Source organism: Ambystoma mexicanum, chromosome 6p, assembly GCF_040938575.1.
Source record: "Ambystoma mexicanum isolate Mex_15411 chromosome 6p, UKY_AmexF1_1, whole genome shotgun sequence".
Taxonomy (NCBI): domain Eukaryota; kingdom Metazoa; phylum Chordata; class Amphibia; order Caudata; family Ambystomatidae; genus Ambystoma; species Ambystoma mexicanum.
Genome location: NC_090935.1, coordinates 312,135,414 through 312,155,205, shown reverse-complemented (window position 1 = coordinate 312,155,205; position 19,792 = coordinate 312,135,414). Strand labels below are relative to the sequence as shown.

The following is a 19,792-nucleotide window of genomic DNA, read 5'->3' as shown; positions in this document are numbered from 1 at the left end:
GAACGAGCATGGGTCAAATGCCCTCTTCTAAGGGATTTCTCCCACTCAGGGGGGTCTACAACCACATGTTTTAACTCACTGCACCCTTCACAGAGGAGTAATATCTATTTGAATATCAGTCTGGTCCCACCCACAAGTGCGGCTATTCTCCTCTGAATAAGAGTACCACTAGCAACCCCAGATACTTGTTTCAACCTTGTAGGCCCTCACAGTGAGGTGAAGCTAAGTCTTTCTAAGGCACAGTGAGCAAGTGGTCCACATCTGGAATACCCTGGGTAATTTAGGGTGAAACCCCAAGTCTTTCAAAATAAACAAGGGCATGGGAGCCCATCTACTGAGAACAAACAAGGGTCCCAAACCCTGTTCTACGAGATTTCGCCCACCCAGGAGGGTCTACAACCATGTTTGTGCTCACTGAACACTTCAAAGAGGAGAAATATTAATTTGCATATCAGTCTAGTCCCCCACCAAAAGGGCAGTCAAGCACCGAAATACTAGGCAATTCTCCTCTGAACAAGAGTACCATCAGCAACCCCATACAGATGTGTCGGCCTTGTTGGGCCTCATCAGTGAGGTGAAGCCGAGTCTCTCTAAGACACAGTGAGCATGGAAGCCCATAGACTGAGAACAAACTTTTTCAAACTCGAGCAGCTAAAGAAAGTGCTGCATTTTATTCTTGCCAGCTTTCATGGTCCAGTCATTGCAGTCACCATCAATGGCAGCCTCAACTATTGCAACGCTACCTTACTGGCTCATCCTAGCTATTTATTACATCAGCTGCGACAGGATTACTGAATGGCCATTTAGTTTGCCCGTGTCAACAAAAAGGGTACTGGTGCATCGAGGATTGGCCCTGTTAGGTTAGAATTATTTACAACAATTCCCTAGGTTTAATCCTGTTTAACCAAATAGGTTATAATCTCTACATACAATTACATAGAACAAAGAAGACACCTTATGAGTTCCAAGTTTTGAAATAACAGAATGATATTATTGAGAGTATCATCATAAAAAACACAGAAAAATCAATCAACAACATTAAACATGTTACAGTTACAAAAAATGTGAAAAAGAGCAGAGAATTTTCACACAGTGAAGCCCAACATAAGGAGGCGTGTTAGGGTAACAAACAATTCCATATTCGTGAAAATAAATCTAAAATACCTAAAATCAAAAAAGAAGGTTAGGGAGAGAACGAAAAAGAAGGAGCAAAACTAAACATTAAAGAAAATATAAGTCACTAACATGCTCAGTTCGTCTATTAGGTCAAGAGCAAAGCTTCTTTTTAAGATCAATTTAGTGTTTCTAACTAAGTTATTACCTCACAACAGAGAGAAAAATAGAAAAAAAAAAACATTTTGTATATACAGAAAGTACATCCTTATATCAAGTCTAAATAGAACCCCAAAGTTGAAATTGTTCTAAGTTGGGGTTGGGTCTGCCAACGCAGTGGGGGGAGAGAGAAATCAGGAGAAACCTCAGAGGGTGTTCCTTCTGGAGGTGGACAGTCAGTGGTCCGGGGTCCAAACTAGATGCAATAGTCTGTGAAGGAGCTTCCTTCCCCTCTTAGCAGCAATGCATTTCGGCGGTTGTAGATAGAGTTGTTCTCTTCAAATCAGAAGGAAATGATCCACCTTCATCAGGGCAGTGGGTTGAAGGACCCTGTGTTATAGGAAAAAGAGGAGAAAATAAAGAGGTGCTGAAAAGGAGACAGCAAGGTAGAGAGGGAAAATGTATCTCTCATGGTGTCAAATTTGATGTATACAAATTTGAAATGTAGAGTAACGTGATTGCGTAGTTGCAGATCAATTAACTTAATCACGTCTTCAAACAAACTCCAGGCCATGTGTAGAGTCCTAAAGGCGGGGAAAATCTCATTAAATACAGATAGAATCCCTGAGGAGAAGAAAATCATGGTCCAAGGTCCCCTTTTAAAAGTCAGCATGGGTCCCAGGTCAAAGCCACGTGTCCACCCTCCCCACCCGGAGAGAGAACACAGAGAAAAAGGGATGGAGAGAGGAGTGGGGAGCCTGAAAGAAGAATGAGGTGGGGTCGTGAAATGGACTAGAACACTCACCTATAGCAGTAAAGAACGGCGTGTGAACGTGGAATTCCTGATGCACATGGTGGAATCAGTGCTCCCGTGTGGGAGAGGAACGGCGCAGTGGTTGGACGTCATAGGGATCGGCATCCAAATTCGCTGTGCCTGGAAAACAATGTGTGAACAAATGTATGGCTATTGTAGAATCCTCTTGCTGAAATAAATGTTTTGGGGTATCGGTGCATGATTACGTTAGCATCGCACACGGAAAAGCAATAGTCTTATGCATGTGTCATGACCTTTAATGCATGTATTAAGGGGCATAGAGAGAGGAAGAAGAGAAGAAAAGAGGGTACCTGTGGTGCGTCAGCTGGGTGTTCACTGATGAGTGGAGCAGGCTAGACAGCAATTGGTATTCTGCAGCGTAATACATTTAGTTTGCCCCACACATCGCCACCTTTATTGGATTCCAGTAGCAGCATGCTTTCTGTTTAAATCATGTATATTTCATCGAGCCTATCATGGTAGAGGCTGCTTATCATTGCAGAAGAACATTTATCCCTAATGTTCTGCACATTCATTGCGTTTGGCCTCCTCTGTTCTTCTTGTTGTGCCTTGTTACCAGCCGGAAAAATGTGGTGGCCGTGCCTTTTCAGTGGCCTGCCCTAAGCTCCGGTACTCACGTCCGGTTTCCTTGCGGACTATATCAGACTTTAATCTATTTAAAGCTTTCCTTAAAGCTCATATTTTTGCCTAAACGTTTGCGTTTTGGTTTCTGCATTTTTGTTAGTTCCATGATTCCTTTCTGGTGAATGTTTTGTACTCTACAAGATCTGAATAGATAGATAGAACCATAGATAGATAGATAGATAGATAGAAACATGGGTAAAATACCCTGTTCTATTGGATTTCTCCCACCCAGCAGGGTCTACAGCCACGTTTTAGCTCACTGTACCCTTCACAGAGGAGAAATATCCATGTGCATATCAGTCTAGTCCCACCCAAAAGAACAGTCCAGCACTGAAATGCTGGGCACCTCTCCTCTGAACAAGAGTACAATCAGCAACCCCAGCATGTGTTTCAGCCTTGTTGGTCCTCCTCAGTGAGGTGTAGCTGAGTTTCTGGGGTTGTTGTTAGTACTCTTGTTCAGAGGAGATTTACCTAGAATTTCGGTCCTGGAATGCCTAAGTGGGTGGGACTAGGCTGATATGCAAATGGATATTTCTCCACTTTGAAACAAACAGTGAGCTTAAACGTGGTTGTAAACCCTCCCAAGCTGGCACCTTCCCATATGACCATGTTTGTTCTCGGTAGAGGGGCTCCCAGATCTTTTGTGAATTGTTTCAGGAACTTGCGGTTTCACCATAAGTTACCCAGGGTAATTCATACGTGGTCCCCTTGCTCAATGTGGTGAGAGAGGCACAGCTTCACCTCACTGATGAAGCCTGACTAGGGCCAAGTGTGTTTCTGGGGTTGCTGTTGGTATTCTTGTTCATAGGATAATTGTCAAGCATTTTGGCAATGAGCTGCGTATGTGGGTGGGGGCAGACGATATGCAAATGGAGATTACTCATCTGTGAAAGGTATGGAGAGCTAAAACGTGGTTTTGGACTCTCCCGAGTGGGCACCTTCACATAGAACACGTTATTTGATCATGTTTGTTGTCAGTGGAAGGGCTCCCAGACCTTATTATGAATGTTTAGGAACTTGGAGATTCACCCTAAGTTACACAGGCTAATCCAAATGTGGACCCCTTGCTCACTGTGCTTAGAGAGGCACTGCTTCACCTTACTGAGACTGACTAGCCGAAACACGTGTCTGGGTTGCATTTGGTACTCATGTCAGAGGAGAATAGCCTAGCATTTTGGTGCTGGACTGCCTAAGTGGGTGGGACAGAGACTGATATGCAAAGGAATATTTCTTCTTTGTGAAAGGTACAGTGAGCTAGAACATGGTTGTTGTAGACCTTCCCGAGTGGGCACCTTCCCATAAAACGGCTTATTTGGCCTAGTTTGTTCTCGGAAGAGGGGCTCCCAAACCTTTTTGTGAATAATCTACATTATGGATGGGACCTTATGGTTTCTTCTGTAACTAATCTGCAACCTCGACTTGGCAAACATCACAATCTGTTGCTTTCACAGAAGGAACATTTTGTATAAACCGAACCCTGGTGTGCTCTTAGAAGGTACTGTAATTAAATACATTGATAATATAAACACAATGGAACCATTCAGGTTCGTACCTGGACCACATTTTACTAGTGGCGATTGTTGTGGAGCATGCTGCAGAAGTAGGGGGAAAGACTATGGCCCTCATTACAACCCCGGCGCTAAACCATAGCGCTATTAGCACCATGGTTGGTGCCGGTGTTGTAACAAGTCCGCAATGGTGGAATGGGGAAATACCGCCCCATTCCAAGGTTGGCGGGGCGGCATTCCCCCATTTCACCATGGCCCTTCCCCATTCCCATTTTCGCCCCATAGGGCTCAATGGGACTGGGGAAGGCGCTAAGTACGGTACCACAAATTGCGGTACCGTAATTAGCACCGAGGTCCCTTTGTGGCACCCTACTTTAACGGCTGGTAAAACCAGCCGTTAAGGTCGGGTCCCGCAAAGGGACCATGTAATCAGGCGTTAAGGGTTTAACAGCGTCGACACCTTTTACGGCGCCGTTAAACCCTTAACGCCAGGGTCGTAATGACCCCCTATAACTCTTACATGAAGGCAATTATTGCTCATAGTTCAAAAACGAATGCTGTGAATGGGAAGGGCCATTTTCCATCACTTGCTGCTTGCACCTGTTTCAGTAAACAAAGGGAAAGAATGTACAGGACAAAGGTGTCCTTGTTTGAGATGCCAGATGACAACTTGAGACTAGATTTTCAAAACATTTTGGATATTGTGATAAATAAGGTTAATCTAAATTGAAATGGTGCACTACAACAGTGCAATTCTATCCCTCATAAAATCTTTCTTTCATTGCGCTTCACTTTTGTGTTTCAATATCTAGTCAGTGCAGGGATGTTATTTGGGGGTCCTTGGGGGCTGCAGCTGCGACCCATGCTCTCTCCCTTGCTACACCTGCTTTCTTCTTTGCTACCCATGACCAAAAAAAATATATTTTTTTTTTAAACTAGCTGCAACCAGTAGCCAGTGGGTATTTGTCAAGGTCCATTGGGCAGGGGAACATAGCACCATCCTATTGGTCACAAAACTTACAAAACTAAAAGATCTTGGAAATATGGGTCTGTATACACTGATATTAACACTACAAATGGTGATGAAATGTATATCATATTACAGTGATATTGTAACCATATTTGTCTGTTTTGTCCAGGGGTAAAGGTCATGTACCATCACTTCCTGTGATGTCACTTGGGGGTGGGGTCAAATTACATCACTTCCTGTGATATCATCAGAAGTCAAGAGTCATTTCGTGTCACTTCCGCTACCCCAGACATTTTGGTGAAATGACGTTGCTGAATCAGGGTACCAGTTCCCTTGCTGATTACCTTTCACAGCTATGCTTCTGTCAAATACTAAGGCAGGTTTTGGATCCTAAGTTCACACGCTCGCAAACTAGTTACAATTTCCAAGTTGTGCAACAAAAATGAACATGACAAAGGGAGTATTTTTATGAGCTGACAGTTATACATACATGTTGTTGGTGCAATAAACTGCATTCATATTTGATTTGACATGTCATTGGGAGCAGATTCTGTAATACAGAAAAATATGTCTCTAGTGTGACATGCACATTATATGTAGTGTTGATATTTACACTACATTCGTCAACGCAAAGGATTCAGACATGAGTCATACTTTTTTTTAACCTATTGTTCATACAGTTTAATTCGAGATTTAACTTAATATCTCAGTTATGTACTTGCAACCTTTTGATGGGAAGACAGTGTCAATAACCAAAATTCCCCATAATATGCCACGATCATTTATGGACAGTACTTATCCTTTCAATATGTGAGTAATGCATGCTGTGGAAAGCATCCTTCTGTGTCAAAACTATGTTTCTGAGCTTCCAGGATTTTTTTCCCTGACCAAAGTGTGGGTTTTACAACCTTTTCATTAGCTCTATTGTATATGTTCAGCAACTTAAACAGCATAGACTGTCACATAAATACATCCAGAATGTGAATATTCAATGGTAGGGGTTGTAAGTGTGACACAAAGAGCTCTGCTTCTTACACAATCACTTGTCCAATGACCTTCCACTTGTTAAATGAAATGTCTCCAGTGCACACAATGAAGATATTCCCCCCGAAATTTGACAAACTCATTTGAATGTACAAATACTGCAATACATGCCAATCAAAATGACTAATAAATGGCATCCAAAGCTCAAACATTAAAAGCAGACCTTGCCAGGCTCAAGGTTTAAGTGCATTCATTCCATTTTACATCTGTCCCACAGTGTCCTAATATTCCTCTAAATCCTTTCCCATCTCACTGTTACTGGTATCCATCACAGCGCTATTCTAGGCCTCCTACTCGTAATGCAAGAGCATCTCCACCCCTATCTGATTTAGATCAGAGATGTCTAGGTTCCTATGAACTCTAGCTGATTTTTACGCAAGCAAAAAGCCTACAGATTCCATAGGACTCCATGTAAATGCCATCTGATAAGCACGGAGATGCTATGCAGCATTTACAAATTGTTTTGACAACAGTGTAAAACTAACATAGAAACCAAGACTGGCCCAGACTTTCATATTAGATAAATGCAAGTAGTAAACATGTTGCAAAATATCATGGGAGCTGGGAGCAGCTGGCATGGTTGTGTACTCGTAAGCGGTCAGTGCCATTCAGTTTACAGGCAGAGCAAAATGCCCCCCTTAAATATTGATTCAGACTCCACTGGAGCAGATATTGAGAAAGAAATTAACATGTTTAAATATTGCAGTTAAGGCTGTAAAAGAACACTACATGTTTTAAACATGAATTACAGAAACATTTTTAATGCAGAGGAAAAGCTCCAGTCCAAAGATTCCTAAAGAATCTAGACAGTAAGTTTGGGATCAGGTAGGTTTAGCCCAACCTTTACAAGAATAAGTTTACTGTTGCCATTGGATATTCTCTTAAACACCCCCAAAGGTTTTTTCCAAACGATCCAGCTAACAGAACCTGATAATAGCCAAGTAGGGCAGAAAAGCACTCATGGCCACGCCCAACTTAAATCTTTGCACTAGCCAATTTGATAATTGTGAGCACTTTATGAATAAGTTGCAAAAGTTAGAACATTTCACCACAAAGTCAATTAGCAGAACTAAGGCAAGGGACTCGAAGCCCAATGGGTTATGTGCCTCATATTAAGACAATGGTGGCAGACGCTTATTGGTCAGTTACATTCAGATTGGCCATGTTTTGTAATTGGTTAAGCAATGAAATCAAAGACATTATAGCTTCAGTGTTTTCATTTAATGGCAAAGATTGGCATTTACACACACACATGCATCTTTTGGAAAAAATAAATCTATGAAAATCAATAAGCATAAGAAGCCAAATGTACCAAAATTAAATGTTCATATTCATGATATATATTCGTATATTTTAACCACATTGGTTGCACATGCAATACATTGGTTTAACGCTTGCGTCAATGTCTAGGGCTGGTGTGAGGGAAAATAAACTAGACTAGATGGGTAGTTTCATCATTGGAAACATTCTGAACAGCCACTCTGCACCTTTCTACAGGAGATAGTATTTAAAGGTCACAATAAAAACGGTATTAACTCTCCATTAAATATCTGTTCAATAATGTAAATACCATACACATATTACGTATATAGTAGTATTTACATTATTGAACAGATATTTACTTAATACTGTTTTTTGGGATATGCATTTCGAGAACAGCCTTCCCTTCATCAGGGGTGATATCATGTATCTGTGAAGTAATGTAAACAATACCATATAAGTATTACATATTCCTTTTTTATCATTATTTAACAGATATTTAATGAAAACTTAGTACAGTTGTTATTGTGTCCTTTAAATACTGTTAAAAATTTAACTAATACCATATAAATACTTCTTATATGGTATTACCTAAATTATTTAGCAGATACTTGATACTGTTCCTGATGAAAGGAAGGTTGTTCTCAAAACGCGTTGATAGCATCAAAACATCATTTGGATGAATACATATGATTGTCTACATTGTTTTCAGCCTTTTTCTTAGAATACTTGTTTAACTATATATTTACTTGTGAATGTTTGTTTAATCGCCTGAAGTTTAGTAAACACATTTTAAGAAGATACTTTTCATACTGCTTAAATGTGGACATTTGTGCCCAGGCTTGTCCCTGAGATTGCTGTCAGCATAGCTTGGGTTGTGACCATAGAGGGTGGCAGTACAAGAATGAGGTCAGCATTATTTGAAGCATGGAATGGCACTGGGACAGATTGAAAAAGGTCCACCTTCTATAGTTCAACTGGTAAAAAAAAAAAAGCTGGATCTACTGCAAGGACCTCCCATCAACATGATCTGTTATAGATCTGATGGTTATAGCACAAGTCCCACTGTATTAAATGCTGCCGATATGTCCGGCAGGAAAAACAACAGATGTCCACAAGTTTGTGGAACTCTCCTGTCCCTCACACACCCAATTTGTGTTAAGTAACTACAAAAAATGTTCTACACATTTGTAAGCAAAATGATAATTTGTATTTTACTATCAACATTTAAGAAATTATTTCTGAATAATAACCCATCATACATTCAATTTCCAACTTCTGTTACATTATATGTTTCAGTATTCATATGTAGCAATTCTATATACCATACAACAAGTTGGTCCCTAAATCAAACAATTAGTTTGCAGAATAAATTAATCAAGTAATAACAATTTCTCAATGACTCATCATAGATTATGTTGACTAGTTCCTCGTGTTATGTTATCACATACGTTTGCTCAATGCTTTTTGGGAATATGTTCCCTTCATCGGGAGCTCTTTAGTTCAATCTCAATCTTTTCACTTGATTATATCTAAAAGAAACTATATGAAAATATAATTAGCCAATCATTCTTAATCTAAATTCTCAATATCAACATCTTTTGTCATGTCTCTTAGAATGTAATCACCTGGAAGATGGTCATAATCCTTGTTTTATTCTTAAACTGGTACATTTGGAATTTTAGGTTTCTTAGTGTCTAATATCTGGTATACAGTCCACCGAAACCTCCCCTTCTAAGAAGTGTAATAGTTGGAAGAGTATAAAATATATTTGTATGTATATATATAAAACTAAAGGATATGTCAGATCAAAGACTATTAAAAACACTAACATCTTCATACGATAATCCCTTGTGGAAGTAGAGTGTACCTGTATTATGGAATACCCGATACACCTCTCCTCGACGGCTCTGGGCAAATTGAAGTCTCTAACTTCCCTTCCTGGTGTACACTTTCTGTTTTTGCCTTTTGATACCTCGTGGATGATCTATTTGAGAGAAATCCAAATTGAGGTTCAGCCAGTTAAGGCTGACTGGTATGTTACATGTGGAGTAAATAGGAATTTGTAGGAGCGAATAGGAACCTTTCTATATGTTGCTCTTACCTCATAAGTCCCTTTATTTCAATTAATTCCATCGTAGGGAATCCTTGGCCTCATGTGTATCATTCTATTCAGGCCTCAGATCCACGGTCCTCTGATCTACAAAAGATCGAGATGTTTCATTTTACTTGTTGGTTATCAAAATACTCAAGATGCTCTGTCATAAGACCCCATGTGCAGTCTTCTTAAATATATCTTGTATTGCTTTGAGATTCTAGCTAACCTTGCCTAGTGGTATAGAGGTGTTCTGTTCTGCTTATAGCGCAGCAATCTAGAGGTGATCTATTATTTGGTGGCGGCTAAATGTTATTCAGAAATCATTTCTTTTATGTGAATAGTAAAATACAAATGATTATTTTAGCTAAAAATGTGTAGAACATTTTTTGTATTTACTTAACACAAATTGGGAGTGCGAGGGATAGGAGGGTTCCACAAACTTGTGGACATCTGTTGTTTTTTGTTTTGAATACCACCTAGTATCAGGGTTGGTTAATCTCCCTTGCACCCCACCAATTTACATAAAATATAAGTTAATCTTCACAGAATTTTAGGAGTGCTCCTAGCAAACGGAGAATAATGATATGTCCGCCATGATCACAACATACGGGACACCATCATCTGCCATCCCATAAAAGCAGAAGTTGTCTCAATTTCATGCATAGGGTGTAACCTATACTGAAAAGTATATACAATGGCATCCTTTCTACAAAGTCTTGAAGTGGATCTTGCAAGATCATAGCAGGAGGGTGAAAGTCCAACAATTAGATGATAGCTGTTCCAAATAAAGCTACCCATGGAAGAATTCCCCCAGAGAGTATTAATAATGGTTTGCTTCAATGAAGAGTTAAGAGACTGAGCAAGCACTCCATGCATTAAATATCTCTCACAGGTTTCCCTTGCACTAGAAACTATGCCAAGACTATATGTATGAGTTCAACACCTCTATTTGGGGATAAGTTACAAGAAGGAATCAATTTAAGGTATAAATGTGATTTTCCAAACAAAATTGTGAGAGAAATACTTCTCTTTGGTTTAACCGCATCTCTCAACACATGGGAGGTGATCCGCTATGGCTTTCTGGGCTCTCAGGCCTTTGCAGCCCCTTGAATGTCTGTAAAGTTTGAAAGGGGTTTCAACGCCCCTTTATCTGGGAATTGCGGGCTTTACAGTTTCCCGACCACTTCTTCTGAATATGGTCTAGTTGCAGAATCACTGGTCCCATACTCCAAGGCTCAGTGGGGCGCGTAGTCTTTCCAGCAGATTGGTCAGTGGGAGTAGCCAGTAGGGAGAGCTGGAGAGGCATCTGTTGGGGTAGATCGATTTTATCACAATAGAAAAGAGAACTTCACGTTGCGTACACCATATTAATGTTAAGACATGGATGTGATATTGTTACAATGTTGTTGTTTTTTATGTATTTAGAACAGTTGATTGGGGTTTGTTAAAGGTTACTTTTAGTGTTATTTTGAGTGAAGTGGGATATATTGTACATTTGCATACATGTAGCAACATAATTTGTATGAATATAATATGGGAGCACATTATACAATTTAGCTCAAGATTTGAAGCACAGAAGCTTCATGTAAAGTGGGAAAATGCTCTTGAATGGGGAACACATTTTGAGGGGACGTAGTAGTTTTAAACACACATACATAAAAAATAAACATGCACACAGTCTTGTTTGGGAAAACTGACTGGCCAAGGTGGAAAATATCGGTTGGCAGAAGAAAGGCAGCTGCAACCACATGGGAACGGCTATTTGGATCTGAAATAGAATGAAGAAGCGTGAGCCCAGGGATGGGTTTGAAAATTGAGTGAGTGGCCAAAGACGCATCTGCCACCTGGCACTGTCAATCTAGGGTTAGTGGCTAAAACTGTAAAAGGGTAACTGGGAGGTAAGATGACCACAGGCCTATGGGAAGGCCAAATAGATTTGGAGGAAAAAGATTATAATGGAAACTGAGGTCAAATAGATTGAACTGGTGGTCACGCACAATGAAAAGGTAAGAGGATGCAAAGAATAAATATCCAGAGTGTCAGAGTGCTTGGAGAAAAAAGTTCGACACCCATCAGCATTACCCCTCTTACCAGACCCAGACAAACCGCACACCGCTCTCCAAACCAGCCCCTTGCCAAAGGCACCTCTTCAGTGTTTAATGATAATGTTGATTTTATTAATGTAAATCCTGCTTGAGTAATGTGCAACATCTTGAGTGCACTTTCAATCTGAATGAATGGGACCTATATTGCAAATGGCTGCATTCATGAATATATTTTTGTAGGAATTACAAATTCCCATGGAGGCTACCATGAATTATGAGTGCCTACAGGCAGCCATCCATGCTCACCTCCGTGGACAGTGGAAACAAGCACTGATAAGGATCAAGGATGGATTATCACTATCGGAGGAAGGCATCCTACTCAGGGATACTTGCATCAGCTTCTCCCAATCATTCATCAGAAAAGCAGCGCAGCATACAAGACATCAGAGATCATCAACATCAGGGGATCATCAAAACGAAGGCCAGGCAAGAAACCTGGTTCCCCGAAGTCCATCAACGCATGCTCTGTCAAGTAATAAGGTTGGTGGACAAACCTGCCTTGATCCTGAGCCCCACTCTTAGTAGAGATCCTTGTTATCAAGTGAGTCCAGACTTCTGCTAATTTCCCCATTGATGCATCTGCTGGAAGTAGTGGATGGTCTTTCTCAGTAGCCAGATGCGGATGTAGTGACCCCCGCAGCAGCAGAGCAAAGTGGCAACAGAGTGTTTCAGGGAGCGGATGGTAGGTGCTTCCACTCTTGTGCATGGTTATAATGGCTTGTGGATGATGGCCTGTCCTCCATTGGTTCTGTGTCATGTCCAAGAGTTTACAACTACAGCCACTGCGGGTGAACAGGAGACATATAGGACATGGGCACAGGTTCTGTTGGAACATTTTAAGTGATGGTGAGCGCAACCAAGTCAAGGATAGTGATGATGTCTGTGCTGTAGGCTACGTGTGACATTGCTGAGAGCCTTGATGCCCACGTTCTTGTAGGGAATGCTGAGTGAGCTTGTTGAACCAAGCTTTGTGTGAGATTGCTGAGAGCATTTATGCCTGAGGTCTTGTTGGGAATGCTTTGTGGGTTTGTTGAAATCAGCTATGTTTAATTGCTAAGAGAATAGTTGACTGGTTTGTTGTAGGGGATGCTGTGTGGGTTTGTTCAAGCGAAAATGTGTATTAGGCTGCTGTGGTGTGGTGTCCATGATGCTGCCAATGGTGTGCAAAGTTTGCGTTGTTTGCTGATTGTGGTGATGGGCTGTGGAGTGAGTGTGCTAGCGCCGAGACATGTAGTATACAGGTTACATGAGGTACGGGATGTAAGATTCTGACCATCCAGAAAGAGGACAAAACAGGAATTGAAACTCAATTAAATTCATATTTAGAATAGCACATGTCTGCTATGGAAGATTAGGAAATTGGTTACTGCAATTACAGCTAACACTAGCACTCAGCCTATGCAGGGCCGATGTAGCCCTTGCCACCCTAATAGTAGGGAACACTTCACCCATAGGCAAAATATGTAAGCTTTGATAGTGCCAAGTCAGCAGGAGTTTCCCTCCGGCACAGGGCATTACGCTATAAGAGTTTTAAACAGGAGATGCACTTAAATGCACTGAAGGTTAGAAATGACATGCATCTGCGAGTTGGTAAAAGTGTGAACCTCAGTTAGAACTAGGGAATGCAGGAAGCAGCATAGATGGAGCCGCTTCTGTGCCACATTAGTAGAGTATCCTGCCCAAATACCCTGTTTCGACTTCTAGAGTGCCGCCTCCATATGCCTTGTGATCGAAATCGAAAAACGATTCGTTCTAGTGCAGTGGAAGTATATACTAGTCATAGCATTTGCTTAGTTTTATTGGGAGTTCACTGGTAATCTCAATTTTACAGCAAGTGAACGACGATTATACCTATGTCACTTTTCAAGAGGTTTAAGCGTGACTAGTTGCCATCTAATTGGCCTCACCACTGTGCAATGTGATTTCAGGAAGGGACCACAAAAGGTCAGGCATCGGAACTGACAGCCACTAGTATGCAGGCGTTCCTTATTATGCATAGGATTGCATTGAAGAAGGGCAGCTTTCGCAGCGCAAAGTTACCTTTGGTTCTCAGTCTGGCAGGTTTCTGACTGGCTGAGGCCGAGGCCAAGGCAAGGCAAGACTTCGGACGTGGTGCCAGTCGTCAGCTTGGCACAGTCTAGGGAAAGTCTGTCAACTGATTGTGAGGCTTAGTCCCATTTTTCGAGAGGTGGGAGCTGATTGCAGTAGTGCCTGATTGGGTAGTTTAGTGTTTCTTAAGCAGAGTGACTTTCAGGGTCTGTAATCTGGCCATGACCCTTGACAAGACATTGCAGAGTAGGGCACCTTGTACCCTGGTTGCATTTCTATGTATTTTGTACTGTTAGGTATAGAATTAAAGGGTCCAGCTGGGGGTGCATCCGAGAAATCAGTATTCACAGATATTCAACATTTTGTCCCTGAATCCTTTGTACGCATGAGTATTTTTTCTTTGATTATTTTCTCCACTGGCAGACATTGGTGCTCTTTCAAGGTTTGTGTTTGACGAATTGGTTCAGAGGGGGATCTGGCCACTTGGTTGTGCATCCACTGGAGCTTTGATGGTTTGCTCTTCAGGACTCTTGCACACACCATTTCATAGTCCAGCGGGGGAGAACCAGTTCCCTGTTGTGATTGAATTGATGATTCGTTTACATAGAAGGGTGTCCAATACTTTATCAATTGAACGTTGCTGCCAATCACAGCCGCTGTGATCTAGTGTGATTAGGCGGGTCCAGACTTTGTGCATTGGTGTTACCTCCTAGTTCTCGTAACCATGGCAATAACATGGAGTTGCCTATCTCCAGATTTTCAGTTTTAGCGCTATCATTATCTACACTTTGCAATTTTGACAAAGGGATGCGTTTCCAACTAGACGCTGGCAAGATCACTGCAGTCTTCACTCATCCCGGCTCGCATCACCCAATTTTGGCTTTGCCGCAAACACAATCGGAGAAAATCATTTAGTTACCTCCATAGCCTCAGCACCTACCAAACTGTACCGTTTATCCAACGCCTTCCATCTTCATACCTTGCACTCATCAAAACACGTATGTCTTTGTGTAGATTAGGCACTGCACCATTCCTTAGCACAATATGTTTAGTATTCCGTTTAATAATCTCAAGCAGTCAGCAAAAACACCCACATATACATTTGCCAGTAAATGTATGCGTTGATTATTTTTGCTTACTGCTTGAGATTATTAAAGGGATTTTTTAAATATTGAGCTAAAGAATGGTGCAGTACCTAATCTACACAAAAATGGGTACTGCAATTACAGTTAACCTGATGAAGCTCGTTCCACCATAATAGTAGTGGAACACCTCAATCGTAGGCAAAATATCAAAGCCTTGATAGTCCCAAGGCAGCATGTGGTCTAGCACAAGTGTACACACTTAGGAAAACGTTACTAGCAAATAATACTTTAATGTTCTTACCAGGCTGGAAGGGACATTTCTAAGAAATCTGATATTCCCAAACCGCAACCGATAAACCTTCATGCCAACAGATCATTTTAAAATGTCCATCCTGTCTTTTACTTTAATGTAATATGTGTATAGCCATAAGCTGTACCAGAACTCTCTTCAAAAGCATTCTGGAAAATGTTGGAAGGACAGAGCTCATTGACTGCCCCAAAGGAGTCTCACAAACCTGCTTCATTACTACTACACACACCAACAGCAGCAGGCCTGCACCCTCCTGGTCGCAGATTAGTAGCAGCATTCTCAAGATTGGACGACAGTGCGGACAAGGCGCTAATCCTGACCCTGCAGCGTACCCGCTTCTGGGAATATTGTGTTTCCAGGTCAAACGTAGAGAACTAGAGTGCTGCCAAGCATGTTCTCCCCAGACCGAATGCAAATAATGTCAGGAGAGTTTGCGGAGTTTGCTGTGATGTGTCTGCTCTAATGTGCACTTCCAAACAATCATTCAGGCAGCCCAATACTCGTTCGACACACACCTGGGAAAAGACCTTCTAGCCAACAACCTCTAGTAGAAAGTAGGTGCAATGCGAGATCAACCAAACGGCCATGAAAGCAATAAAGCAAAATACCTCCGAGGTCTGTTCACCAGGAAATGGCCACAGCCCCACAAGCTTAGCACACGATTCTGCACTCTTTAACCTCAAAAGCAATCTTGTGCAACGCCATGACCCACACAGCCCACTGGATTTCACCAGCATGATTGGAAAACCCAATAGGTCATCCATGAATAGCCAGGTAGGTCTATTCCACACGAACACTCCTTGGCAAATGGGCAGTCACCTGACAAGTCATACCTGCCTGTCACCAAACCCATACATCTCTGTATTCCACCTGTGCGTAGAGTTGGTGCTGAAATAAGGCGCGTGTATAACCTGCTGCCTAGGCAGGGAGCAGCAGAGAGAGACCATGGCAGGCATTTTGGCCTCAGACTATCTTTGGCCCATTGTAAGGGAAGGAGGGGACTAGAATAGCACGTTTACTTGGGGGCGCGTGTATCTTTAAGCCTGTCCACGGCCAATGTCGCACTCATGTAACCTCTCGAGCCATACATATAACTTATGTCGCTCTTTCATTTGAGCGCTACATACGATTTTTAACCCAATAAAAATGCGTTTGAGCATAATACTTGGATAAAAGTTGCTCCGTGACCAGGGCCGTGCACTCAGTGGCCACTACTTTTCAACCTTTTTTTTTAAATTATAATGTTTATGATTCTAATAAATCGCATCAAAATAAATTAACAAAATGACTATTGACGTACATTTATCAATTTTTAATCAGCCCGTTTCATGACAAATATTTTCTGAAACTGGGAGATTGCACATCTTAACTACGCCGGCAACGTCAGAGGGTTGACGTACTTCTGTGTTTGATATGGCCGCAGTGATGCTTTACGGCAGAGCCCGTCATCAAGTACGTTTTATGGGGACAATCTCCTGAAAGATGCTGCCACAGTCGTCCATAGCTAACAACAAAAGAACCGCAACAAAGGGAAGGCTAGGTCGATGGACCTACGTCTGCTGCTCCAGCGATGGCGTAGCCATAGCGGTCTCTCATATTCAAGGGCTTGAAGAAAACAGACAACAAGAAGCTACATGATTTTCAAAAAATATTAGGTTTCCCTTTTGAATTTTTTGATTTTTTTCTGAACATCATTATATGTAACATGCAATGCGTTTCTATGTCGAATGTCACTTGCATACGGCTAATAGTTGAAAGATAGCAGGTGATGTGCTGCATTCAGGGACGTCGTTTCACCAAAATACTGGGGTAGCGGAAGTGACATCACACGACCGTTCATCTCTGGTGACATCACAGGAAGTGATTGTTATATCACTTCCTTTTGAATAAAAGCCCCGCACCCGCTTTGCGGGGGCAGTTTCGGGGCAGGACAGCAACACACGAGTGTCCGTGTCTTTACTGCTCCCGCTGGAGCTGCGCAGCGGGGCCTTGCAGCCAGAGGCCCTCATCTCCTGCTTCCTGTCGATGCCTCGGCAGTGAGGCAGGATTCAACACTGGCGACGAGGGAAGCGATTGGACTGGCACATGCAACGCCGCCGCCCAGCATCCATGGCCCTTGGCAAGGGCGACATTTTTGGAATCACGGTGGGGGGGACCCAACCCCCACTCCTTTTTTTCTGAACTCATCGAAATCAATCCAAAAAAATAAAAAGTACACGTTGGAGGTCATCAGACATTCCCACAGCGGCCACAATTTCAGCACCGGCAGGCCCAACACCAACGGGCAGCCATTTTAGGGCCCAACAGCCGAGAAAATAAAAAAGGAAGAAGTAGAAGCCTTGTGCCCAGCATTTGGACACACGACGGGGAAGCCAAGTGAAGTCGCCCACAGCATACCAAGGTCAGCGGGCATTGCCACAAGTGCGCACTGACAGATGCCAGATCCACGCAACATGGCGACAGGCACGTCCACTCTCAGGCCCAGCATGCCCTCTAGATTGGCCGCCAACCTGTCACCGTCCACACCGCAAGCACGCCCGCAAGGAGGGGCAACAATCACACTCAGCCCTTTTGATCCATACACCGACACATCATCGGTTAGCCCACGATGGCAGCTGTGGACACAAAAATTCGAGATGGCCAGGGATTGCAAAGACATTACCACGTCAAGGAAAATGAGGTTGCACCTCCCACTGAATGTCGGGGATGAGGTGCTACGCATATTCAACTCGCTGGCGATCACAGACGGCCTCGACGTCTACCAACAAATGAAGGACGCTTTGACAGCCCACTTCATGCCCCAGCTTAATCCAGACCATGAAACATTCATCATCTGCACCACCATTCAGCTGGAGGACGAGACACTGAATGCCTATCACAACAGCCTCCGGAAACTCGCGATCTCATGTGAATTCACCGACATTGAAAAGGAGATCCGACGCCAGCTCATCAATGGGATACACTCAGAGAAGCTAAGGAGGATGGTGCTGAGCGAAAAAGGCATATCCCTAACCAGAATCCTGGAACTTGGCCGCCAGAGGGAGTTGGCACACATGGGCACGACCCTGCAGAAACTTCAGCCGGCACTTACAATGGCGAACGTGGCTCAAATCACGAACCGCCAATACATGAGGGATGAGGCCAGCGGAAACAGTACGCACCGCAGATGGCAACATAGGATCCCAGGACCCACGGAATGTGGGTGGTGCGGAGGACCGCGCCACGGAAGACGCAACTGCCCGGGCCAAGGTACTACATGCGGTGCATGTGGCAGAAAAGACCCCTACGCAAAGGTGTGCAGGTCGTCGGGGCTGCCACAACAACCCCAAACACCCCAGGACAAAACCTCGGAAAAGAAAAAGAAACAAGCCAGCGCTCGCCGAGTCGAAACCACCAATTTTTCGACCGAGGAGGAAGGGGACGATGTGAAACACGCCCAGCAAGATGCTGCGAACGACCAATGGAAAAAAGGAAAGAAAGTGTACCTGGTCTCAGGACTAAACTACGGAGACACAACACCCAAAAGGAAACTGAGAAGACGGAAATGCCAAGTAGCAATCCAAGGACAAGACGTGCAAATGACCATAGACACTGGGGTGTCCGTTAACGTCATGCCACTGACCGCCTTCAGAAAACTACGGCCCCAACCAGTCCTGAAAACGACGGACACGCTATTGTTTGCGTATGGGTGCAAAACTCCACTACCTATAGTAGGCAGATTCCGAACCACACTCAGCAAGGGTGATAAGTCACTGCAGTCCAAAATCTACATGGTGAATGCAGGAATTGAGTGTCACAAGACATCGACAGCATTCTCGGACCTCCTCAAGGGGATTGGATGCCTCAAAGGAAAGTCCATCAAGCTGCATATCGATGAGTCCGTCCAACGGCCAGCAGGGCGACACCGAAGAACGCTGTTCCACATACGAAACCAGGTGGAGAAAGAGCTCCGGGCACTTGAGAAAGCGCGCATCATTGAGGAAGTGAGCGGACCAACACCGTGGGTGTCACCCATGGTCGTCACCAAGAAACCCAAACAACCCGGGAAAGTGAGAATATGCATTGACATGCGCCTCCCCAACATGACGATGAAACGGGAGCGGCACATCACCCCGACCCTCGATGAAATAGTAGCAATTTTCACAGGATCTAAAATCTTCTCTAAGGTCGACCTCAATGCGGATATCATCAACTGAAACTTCACTGTGATTCTAGGTTTATCACGATGTTCTCCACTCACATAGGCCTACGCAGATACAAGCGGCTCAGCTTCGAAATCTCCTCTGCGGCCGAAGTGTTTCAGCAAACTATCCAGGAGGTGATACGCGGCATCCCGGGGGTGCTAAACGTCAGTGATGACATTCTCATACACGCAGAGAACAAGGAAGAACACATACAACAGCTCCACATGCTACTCAGCACGCTAGCAAGTGCAGGCCTAACAATCCACAAGGAAAAGTACGAGTTCCTAAAGGAAGAGATTTCCTTCTTTGGGTACACCTTCAACATCGCATGCATCTCGGCAGACCCCCAAAAAGTAGCAGCCATCCAGGCTGCCTCACCCCCCACCACACCAACGGAGGTACGCAGTTTCCTAGCAATGCCAACCTACTGCGGAAGGTTCATCCCCAA

General features: G+C 43.2%; 1 long non-coding RNA gene across 1 annotated transcript in view; it reads right to left on the bottom strand.

Annotated features, from left to right (window-relative positions):
- Positions 1-714: 714 nt before the first annotated feature.
- Positions 715-19,792, bottom strand: part of LOC138510913 (uncharacterized) — a 40,572-nt gene continuing 21,494 nt past the window's right edge. Inside the window, exons 2-3 of the long non-coding RNA XR_011280462.1 lie at positions 2,078-2,206; positions 715-1,662 (exon numbers count right to left, since the gene is read on the bottom strand). This is a non-coding gene — a long non-coding RNA (uncharacterized lncRNA). The remainder of the gene's footprint in view (positions 1,663-2,077; positions 2,207-19,792) is intronic.